This window comes from Pristiophorus japonicus, unplaced genomic scaffold (assembly GCF_044704955.1).
Source record: "Pristiophorus japonicus isolate sPriJap1 unplaced genomic scaffold, sPriJap1.hap1 HAP1_SCAFFOLD_136, whole genome shotgun sequence".
Lineage (NCBI taxonomy): Eukaryota > Metazoa > Chordata > Chondrichthyes > Pristiophoridae > Pristiophorus > Pristiophorus japonicus.
In genome coordinates, this window is record NW_027251029.1 from 1,401,304 (window position 1) to 1,412,245 (window position 10,942).

Sequence of the window (10,942 nt, forward strand, 5' to 3'; positions counted from 1 at the left end):
AAGGTCATGGCTGATCTGATCATGGACTCAGTTCCACTTCCCTGCCCACTCACCATAAGCCTTTACTCACTTATCGCTCAAACATCTCTCTATCTCCGCCTTAAATATATTCAAAGACCCAGCCTCCATAGCTCTCCGGGGCAGAGAATTCCATTGATTTACAACCCTCAGAGAAGAAATTCCTCATCTCACTTTTAATTGGGTGGCCCCTTATTTTAAGACTATGTCCCCTAGTTTTAGTATCCCATATAAGTGGAAATATCCTGTCTGCATCCACCTTGTCGAGCCCCCTCATTATCTTATGTTTCGATAAAATCACCTCTCATTCTTCTGAACTCCAATGTGCTTAGGCCCAGCCTATTCAAGCTATCTTCATAAGTAAATTCCCTCATCTCCGGAATCAACCTCGTGAACCTTCTCTGAACTGCCTCCAATGCAGGTATATCCTTCCTTAAACATGGAGACCAAGATACGGAGTCCATTACAGGCAAAATGCCAATCAAACCAGTAGCACACTGGCACCTTAACAGTGTCTCATTGGCCTACAGGCTTTTCTTAAATAGATTTGCTGAGTGGATATAAACTTAAACCAGGTTTACAGGTGTGATGCTCTATTCACATATTGAAGGTAGAAGAGATGCTGTGAGACACATGCTAAGTCCAGTAGCTGAAAGTGATTAACAGACTGGGTTTTGTGTTTACTGATCCCAGGCGTGTTACCAATACCAGCAAAATCGAAGCCCATGGAATAACAGGGACAGTGGCAGCATGGATATGAAAGTGGCTAAGTGATACACACAGAGTAGTGGTGAATGGTTGTTTTTCAGACTGGAGGAAGTGGTGTTCCCCAGAGGTCGGTATTGGGGCCACTGCTTTTTTAAATCTATATTAATGACCTAGACTTGGGTGTACAGGGCACAATTTCCAAATCTACAGCTCACACAAAACTTGGAAGTACAGTGAACAGTGAGGAGGATGGTGATAGACTTCAGAAAGACATAGACAGGCTGGTGGAATGGGCAGATGTGGCAGATGAAATTTAATGCAAAAAAGTTCAAAAGTGATACATTTTGGGAGGAAGAAAGAGGAGAGTAAATATAAACTAAAGGGGTGCATGAACAGAGAGACCCAGGAGTATATGTGCACCAATCACTGAAGGTGGCAGCACTGGTTGAGAAAGTGGTTACAAAAACTTAAGGGACCCTAGGCTTCATGAATAGAGGTATAGAGTCCAGAAGTGTGGATATTATGTTGAACCTGCAGAAAACTCTGGTTCGGCCTCAACTGGAGTATTGTGTGCAGTTCTGGGTCATCATCATCATCATAGGCAGTCCCTCGGATCGAGGAAGACATGTTTCCACTCTAAAAATGAGTCCTTATGTGGCTGAACAGTCCAAAACGAGAGCCACAGTCCCTGTCACAGGTGGGACAGATAGTCGTTGAGGGAAGGGGTGGGTGGGACAGGTTTGCCGCACATTCTTTCTGATGCCTGCGGTTGATTTCCGCATGCTCTCGGCGATGAAACTCGAGGTGCTCAGCGCCCTCCCGGATGATCTTCCTCCACTTGGGGCGGTCTTTAGCCAGGGACTCCCAGATGTCGATGGGGATGTTGCACTTTATCAGGGAGACTTTGCGGGTGTCCTTGTAACATTTCCTCTGCCACACCTTTGGCTCATTTGCTGTGAAGCAGTTCCGAGTGGAGTGTTTGCTTTGGGAGTCTCATGTCTGGCATGCTGACAATGTGGCCTGCCCAGCAGAGCTGATCAAATGTGGTCAGTGCTTCAATGCTGGGGATGTTGGCCTGGTCGACGACGCTAACGTTGGTGTGTCTGTCCTCCCAGGGAATTTGCAGGATATTGCGGAGAAATCGTTGGTGGTATTTCTCCAGCGACTTGAGGTGTCTACTGTACATAGTCCATGTCTCTGAGCCATACAGGAGGGTGGGTATTACTACAGCCCTGTAGACCATGAGCTGGGTGCTGGGGGTAAGGTACCTACTGTATATAGTCCATGTCACTGAGCTATACAGGAGGTGGGTATTACTACAGCCCTGTAGACCATGAGCTGGGTGCTGGGGGTGAGATACCTGCTGTGCATAGTCCATGTATCTGAGCCATACTGGAGGTGGGTATTACTACAGCCCTGGAGAACAGGAGCTGGGTGCTGGGGGTGAGGTACCTACTGTACATGGTCCATGTCTCTGAGCCATACAGGAGGGTGGGTATTACTACAGCCCTGGAGACCATGAGCTCGGTGCTGGGGGTGAGATACCTACTGCACATAGTCCATGTCTCTGAGCCATACAGGAGGGTGGGTATTACTCCAGCCCTGTAGACCATGAGCTGGGTGCTGGGGGTGAGATACCTACTGTACATAGTCCATGTATCTGAGCCATAGAGGAGGTGGGTATTATTACAGCCCTGTAGACCATGAGCTGGGTGCTGGGGGTGATATACCTACTGTACATGGTCCATGTCTCTGAGCCATACAGGAGGGTAGGTATTACTACAGCCCTGGAGACCATGAGCTGGGTGCTGGGGGTGATATACCTACTGTACATGGTCCATGTCTCTGAGTCATACAGGAGGGTGGGTATTACTACATCCCTGTAGACCATGAGCTGGGTGCTGGGGGTGAGATACCTACAGTACATGGTCCATGTCTCTGAGCCATACAGGAGGTGGGTATTATTACAGCCCTGTGGACCATGAGCTGGGTGCTGGGGGTGATATACCTACTGTACATGGTCCATGTCTCTGAGCTATACAGGAGGTGGGTATTACTACAGCCCTGTAGACCATGAGCTTAGTCGCAAATTTGAGGGCATGCTCTTCAAACCCTCTTTTCCTCAGGCGGCCGAAGACTGCACTGGAGGTGGTGTTGATTCTCGTCATCAATGTGTGCTCTTGTTGATAGGAGGTTCCTGAGGTATGGGAAATGGTCCACGTTGTCCAGGGCCGCGCCGTGGATCTTGCTGACTGTGGAGGGGGGGCGGGGTCGGGAGTGCTGTGTGGTAGATTACAGGTTGGTGGAGGACCTTTGTCTTACGGACGTTTAGTGTAAGGCCCTAAACATCCGTAAATATGTTGACTGTGACTTGGAGTTCAGCCTCTGTATGTACGCAGACACATGTATTGTCAGCGTACGGTAGCTCAACGACAGAGATTGGGGTGGTCTTGGACCTGGCCTGGAGACGATGAAGGTTGAACAGGATCGCACTGGTTCTGTAGTTTAGTTCCTCTCCAGCGGGGAGCTTGTTGACTGAGGTGGAAAAATTCTGGTTACGGCATTTTAGTAAGTATACGAAGGCCTTTTGAGAGCGTGTGGAAAAGATTTACGAGAATGATTCCAGGGATGAGGAACTTCAGTTACGTGGATAGTCTGGAGAAGTTGGGGTTGTTCTCAGAACAGAGAAGATTGAGAGGAGATTTGACAGAGGTGATCAAAATCATGAGAAGTCTGGACAGAGTAGCTAGAGTGGGATTAGTCGAGGGTCTTGTAGATAGCCGGCATGGGCTCGATGGGCCAAATGGCCTACTTCCATGTTGTAACCAGTCTCTGATTCTATGATGATGAAAAATGTGTTGCCCAAGATGCTCCATCTCCCGGGCACTGGGACCCAGTTGGGAACAGAGACCCTGAAGCCTCACCCACTCTCTGTTCCTGAACCAAGATGGCCGTGCATGCGCCCTGATCCCACCATGTGCAAGATGGACGCCAGTGACCCCGCTCAACCGGGCCGGTCACCACGGGGCCTGTGGGCTCTAATTCGGGGCCTGAGATTTATTCTGTATCTAAGCCGTGCTGTACCTGCTGTACATGCCCTGGGATTGTTTGATGAGATAGTGTAGAGGTGCTTTACTTTGAATCTAATCAGTGCTGTACCTGCCCTGGGATTGTTCGATGGGACAGTGTAGGGGAAACGTTTTAATACATACGATAAGTGATGCACAGGTAAAGCCTGTCACAGCGTATACACTCCACGCCACCCGAGTCCATGTGATCTCCTGGGAGAGGCAAAAGTCCAGATTAAAAACAAACTTCGGACAATTTGGGAAAATAAAATGTGGGAAATTCCTCTTCAAGTCATCTAAGTGATCGAAACTAGTCCAGGAGATCACTCTGGACATTAAATTCCCTGCAGTACCTACCTTCTGTAAGGATTAATCTCCGCCGCAGCCAGAAACAAATCCAGCTTTTACTTGAAGGAATTCAGTGAGTCTGCATCCACCACATGAGAGGGCAGCTTGTTCCAGAGGTCTACTGTTCTCTGGGAAAAGAACCACCTCCTGATGTCTAACCTAGATCTAGCATTGTGCAACTGAAATTTGTGTCCCTGGTCCTGTCTAACCTACTTAATTGAAATAAACGGTCAGCTGGAACAATCCCTTTCACCTTCAATATCTTATAAACCGCACTCATATCGCCCTAAGTCTACGCTGCTCTCAGGTAAAGAGTCCCAACTCTTTTAACCTACCTTGATAACTAAGATGCTTTAGACTTGGAATTAGTCGAGTGGCCCTTTCCAGAACCTCAATATCACCCACCATGTGAGGAGACCAAAACTGGACACAGTATTCCAAGTGTGTCCTGACTAAGGTCTTGTACTCGGACAAAACAGTACGCCTCACCTTATACTCAATTGTCCTATGGATACACCCCAACACCCTATTTGCTCTAACTGTCGCTGCACTGCATTGCTCGTGTACCTTTAAAGATGTATTCACTAGAATGCCCAAATCTCTTTCTATCTCCACCATCTTTAATGCCTTTCCCTGGAGTGTGTATGAGTGTTGAGCATTTGCCCTGCCCACATGCATAACACTGAACTTATCTAAGTTATACATCACTTTCCAGTCATGAGGCCTGTGTCCCAACACTTTAAGATCTGCCTGAATCAGACAAGCCTCTTCTACAGTTCGAGCACTCGCACAGATCTTGATATCATTTCAAAATTGTGCCCCCAAACCCAAAATCCAGATCATTAACAAAAATAGTAAAAAGCAACGGTCCCAGCACTGATTCCTGCAGGACACCACTGGTGATTGTGCTCCAAACAGATCCATATCCATCTATAACTGCTCTTTACCTACATCCTGCCAGCCAGTTCTGTATCCAGCTCAATATATTTCACGAATACCAGAGGCTCCAATCTTATCGAGAAGCATCTTGTGTGGTACCTTGTCAAAAGGGTTTTGGAAATCTAAGTCGACAATGTCTACTGGGCTTCCCTCATCCACCAACTTTGTAACTTCTTCAAAAAATACAATTAGAGTTGTGAGATATGAACTTTGTTTTTAATGAAGCCATGTTGGGTGTCCCTAATATGTGCCCCCCCTATCCAATTAATGTATTGCATCCCTTATGATTCTTTCAAGCATCTTACCTATTACTGATATTAAACTGATGGACCTATAGTTACCCAGGTCTGCCTTGTCACATTGTTCTAAAAATGGGGATTACTTTAACCTCCTTCCGATCTGTAGGAACCATTCCAGAGTGCAGTGAGCTATTAAACATATAGGCCAGGGGCTCGCACAGCACATGTCCCATCTCCCGGAGGACCCTCACACAGCACATGTCCCATCTCCCGGAGGGGCTCACACAGCACATGTCCCATCTCCCGGAGGGGCTCACACAGCACATGTCCCATCTCCCGGAGGATCCTCACACAGCACATGTCCCATCTCCCGGAGGACTCTCGGGTGGCTGCTCTATATATGTTTAAGTTCTTAATTTTTTCAAAAACAATATGCTTATCTTTGTTAATGTTACTGAGAAAAACTAGCATTATTAAATTCTAATATTTGATCATGATCTTCAAGGGTTAAGACTGATGAAAGGTATTTCTGCCATACTCAGAGAGTGCTTTGTTACCTGTCCTTGAACACCCTTCAGTGGCCCAATACAGTCTTTGATAGTTCTCAGGCTCACTACTAAACACCACATCCAAAATATGATTTTCCTCAGTTACTTCATTAACATGTTCAGTCAGGAAACAGTCCTGTATATTTTCAATAAATGCGAACAGAAGAACATAAGAAATAGGAGCAGGAGTAGGCCATAAGGCCCCTTGAACCTGCTCCACCATTTAATATGATCGTGGCTGATCCAATCATGGACTCAGCTCCACTTCCCTGCACGGTCCCCATAACCCCTTATCCCCTTATCGCTTAAATAAATTTAGACAGAAATAGTCAGTTTCTTAATATCCCAGCTTCCGCTGCTCTCTGAGGCAGCGAATTCCACAGATTCACAACCCTTTGAGAGAAGAAATTTCTCATCTCAGTTCTAAATGGGCGGCCCCTTATTTTAAGATCATGCTCTCTAGTTCTAGTCTCCCCCATCAGTAGAAACGTCCTCTCTGCATCCACCTTGTCAAGCTCCCTCATAATCTTGTACGTTTCTATAAGATCACCTCTCATTCTTCTGAATTCCAATGAGTGGAGGCACAACCTATTCAACCTTTCCTCATAAGTCAATCCCCTCATCTCTGGAATCAACCGAGTGAACCTTCTCTGAACTACCTCCACACCAAGTATATCCTTTCCTAAATATGGAATCCAAAACTTCACACAGTATTCCAGGTGTGGCCTCACCAATACCTGTACAGTTGTAACAAGACTTCCCTGCTTTTATACTCTATCCCCTTTGCAATAAAGGCCAAGTGTCCATTGGCCTGCCTGATAGCTTGCTGTACCTGCATACTATCCTTTTGTGTTTCATGCACAAGTACCCCCAGGTCCCGCTGTACTGCAGCACTCTGCAATCTTTCTCCATTTAAATAATAACTTGCTCTTTCATTTTTTTCTGCCAAAGTGCATGACCTCACACTTTCCAACATTATACTCCATCTTCCAAATTCTTGCGCACTCACTTAGCCTGCTTATGTCCTCCTGCAGTCTCTTTATGTCCTCCTCACACATTACCCTTCCTCCCATCTTTGTATCATCAGCAAACTTGGCTACGTTGCACCTAGTCCCATCTTCCAAGTCGTTAATATAGATTGTAAATAGTTGGGGTCCCAGCACTGATCCCTGCGGCACTCCATGAGTTACTGATTGCCAACCCGAGAATTAACCATTTATCCCGACTCTCTGTTTTCTGCTTGTCACCCAATCCTCTATCCGTGCTAATATATTACCCCAAACCCGTAAACTTTTATCTTGTGCCCAAGCACAGATGTTAGGGTTCAGCTGCACTGCCCCCATCAACCGCTAAAGCCCCGTACCCCTGAATCTCAGGCCAATGACAAAGAGCATCCCTCAGATCCATTCTCTCTCCCCCCACACTCACTGCCTGAGCTCTCAGGCTGACTGTTCCCAGCACCTTCTCTCTTTATTCTCTCACATTGCAGCATTCCTGCTGCTGGGCTCAGGGGCTGTGTGGGCGGGGCCGAGACAGCGAAGAAAATGTCGCGGTGTCAGGTCTGAGGCTTTCTATCACACACCCAGGGTCTGTAAACTAACAGTAAGGGGATGTAACTGAGCGGGGAAAGCGAGCCACTTACTGTCAGCATCAGATCCCGGCTCACAATACAGGGCACGGCCCAGGGATGGAGGGAGGGCGGGGGCCCAGTCTGCAGCTGGCGGAGAAAGTGGCGCAGTAAAATCCCGGCCGCACCGCTCACAATGTGCAATCTCAGGCGGGGAGCCGGGATTTTACTGTGAACGGAAACCCAGAGCTTAACACAGGCCCGGAGCTGGGGCTTTGGGACATGTGGGAGATACTGATACTATCACTGGGCCCAGACATTGTGTAACCCGGGGCCCAGGGAGATCAGACAGTGTGTAACCCGGGGGTGGGCCCAGTGAGATCAGACAGTGTGTCACCCGGGGGTGGGCCCAGTGAGATCAGACAGTGTGTAACCCGGGGGCCCAGTGAGATCAGACAGTGTGTAACCCGGGGGTGTGCCCAGTGAGATCAGACAGTGTGTAACACGGGGGTGGGCCCAGTGAGATCAGACAGTGTGTAACCCAGGGGTTGGCCCAGTGAGATCAGACAGTGTGTAACCCGGGGCCTAGGGAGATCAGACAGTGAGTAACCCGGGGGTGGGCCCAGTGAGATCAGACAGTGTGTAACCCGGGGGTGGGCCCAGTGAGATCAGACAGTGTGTAACCCAGGGGTGGGCCCAGTGAGATCAGACAGTATGAAACCCGGGGCCCAGTGAGATCAGACAGTGTGTAACCCGGGGGTGGGCCCAGTGAGATCAGACAGTGTGTAACCCGGAGGTGGGCCCAGTGAGATCAGACAGTGTGTAACCCGTGGGTGGGCCCAGTGAGATCAGACAGTGTGTAACCCGGGGGTGGGCCCAGTGAGATCAGACAGTGTGTAACCCAGGGGTGGGCCCAGTGAGATCAGACAGTGTGTAACCCCGGGCCTAGGGAGATCAGACAGTGAGTAACCCGGGGGTGGGCCCAGTGAGATCAGACAGTGTGTAACCCGGGGGTGGGCCCAGTGAGATCAGACAGGGTGTAACCCGGGGGTGGGCCCAGTGTGATCAGACATTGTGTAACCCGGGGGTGGGCCCAGTGAGATCAGACAGTTTGTAACCCGGGGGTGGGCCCAGTGAGATCAGACAGTATGTAACCCGTGGGTGGGCCCAGTGAGATCAGACAGTGTGTAACCCGGGGGTGGGCCCAGTGAGATCAGACAGTGGGTAACCCGGGGGGTGGGCCCAGTGACATCAGACAGTGTGTAACCCGGGGGGTGGGCCCAGTGAGATCAGACAGTGTGTAACCCGTGGGCCCAGTGAGATCAGACAGTGTGTAACCCGGGGCCCAGGGAGATCAGACAGTGTGTAACCCGGGGGTGGGCCCAGTGAGATCAGACAGTGTGTAACCCTGGGGCGGGCCCAGTGAGATCAGACAGTGTGTAACCCGGGGGTGGGCCCAGTGAGATTAGACAGTGTGTAACCCGGGGGCGGGCCCAGTGAGATCAGACAGTGTGTAACCCGGGGGTGGGCCCAGTGAGATCAGACAGTGTGTAACCCGGGGGGTAGGCTCAGTGAGATCAGACAGTGTGTAACCCGTGGGCCCAGTGAGATCAGACAGTGTGTAACCCGGGGGTGGGCCCATTGAGATCAGACATTGTGTAACCCGGGGGTGGGCCTATTGAGATCAGACAGTGTGTAACCCGGGGGTGGGCCCAGTGAGATCTGACAGTGTGTAACCCGGGGGTGGGCCCAGTGAGATCAGACAGTGTGTAACCCGGGGGTGGGCCCAGTGAGATCAGACAGTGTGTAACCCGGGGGTGGATCCAATGAGAACAGACTGTGTGTAACCCGGGGGTGGGCCCAGTGAGATCATAGAGTGTGTCACCCATGAGCCCAGTGAGATCAGACAGTGTGAAACCCGAGAGCCCAGTGAGATCAGACAGTGTGTAACCCGGGGATGAGCCCAGTGAGATCAGACAGTGTGTAACCCAGGGGTGGGCCCAGTGAAATCAGACAGTATGTAACCCGGGGTTGGGCCCAGTGAGATCAGACAGTGTGTAACCCGCGGCTGGGCTTGTGAGATCAGACAGTGTATAACCCGGGGGTGGGCCCAGTGAGATCAGACAGTGTGTAACCCGGGGGTGGGCCCAGTGAGATCAGACAGTGTGTAACCCGGGGCCCAGTGAGATCAAACAGTGTGTAACCCGGGGGTCGGCCCAGTGAGATCAGACAGTGTGTAAACCGTGGTTGGGCCCAGTGAGATTCGACAGTGTGTATCCCGGGGGTGGCCCAGTGAGATTCTACAATGTGTAACCCGAGAGCCCAGTGAGATCCGACAGTGTGTAACCCGGGGGTGGGCCCAGTGAGGTTCTACAATGTGTAACACGAGAGCCCAGTGAGATCAGACAGTGTGTAACCCGGGGGTGGGCCCAGTGAGATCAGACAGTGTGTAACCCGGGGGTAAGCCCAGTGAGATCAGACAGTGTGTAACCCGGAGCCCAGTGAGATCAGACAGTGTGTCACCCGGGGCCCAGTGAGATCATGAGAACCTGTATCACTGTAGCTACCAACTTTATATGTATTATCCGTACTAATTTCAAATGTATTAACTCTTTCTAAAATGGCCGCTCATGTTATTGCTGACTCTTTCGATCTCAGTGTCGGGGAAAACAATGAGTGACTTGTCTTTGTTAAACAACCTTGAGGAACCGTCTGATCATGGGAATGTAGCAACAGATGTAGGAGCTAAACTGTGGGAATACCCAGAGAAGCAGAACTGTGTCTTCCTTGACTGCAAAACAAAGATAAGCTGGAGATGACTTAATCTTCTCTCATGATTAGGGGCATTGCTTAATTAACTGTGTAAATAACTAATTTAGCTTGTATCTATGCCACGGTAGCTGATGTGACAGGACAAATAAAAAGGGGTTGTACCATTCACGAATTTTATTAATGTATTGAATTTGTAATGATTTTTGCTTGCTCTGATGGATTTGACAGACTCATTAAGTCGGTGCCCCTTTATCAGAGCAAGACCCTTCATCGATGAAGTCTGAATAACGTCAGTCTGAACGAAACTTTAAAGTGTTCGAATCAGTGCATTCGCTAAAACAGATTGAGGGAAAAGAATCCGTATCAACAATTCGTGTCAGAAGTGGGATCACAACGGACGACTGCCGGAAGCTTGTGAATTAAAAACCGAACTAGCCTTGGATGAGACGGGAGGAAAATGGCCACATGAGTGAGTATTCATTAAATACCACTTCGGTTTTCTCGCATTCAAAAGTTTGAGGAACGTTTGGCCATTTGCTGGTTCTCACGTAGCGTCTGACTGAGATCCAGGTCAATCTGTCGAATACCTTCTAAACTTAAAAAATAAGTGTCCAAGTCAGCTACGACGTCGACCTTGTATATCACTTGGCCCGCCTAGGCTCTGGATAAGATAAACTACCTTTTTACCGCGGGGCGACGCGAGTAATTGTGCAAAACTAAATCACGGGGCGACGC

General features: G+C 49.3%; 1 protein-coding gene across 2 annotated transcripts in view; it reads left to right on the forward strand.

Moving 5' to 3' along the window:
* Window positions 1-10,561, forward strand: part of LOC139242507 (zinc finger protein 239-like) — a 33,918-nt gene extending 23,357 nt beyond the window's left edge. The window contains exon 3 of one of the 2 annotated variants that reach the window (XR_011589238.1): window positions 10,436-10,561. The gene's annotated coding sequence lies outside the window, so the exon portion shown is untranslated. The remainder of the gene's footprint in view (window positions 1-10,435) is intronic. The other variant, XR_011589237.1, reaches the window with a different exon arrangement.
* Window positions 10,562-10,942: the final 381 nt, after the last annotated feature.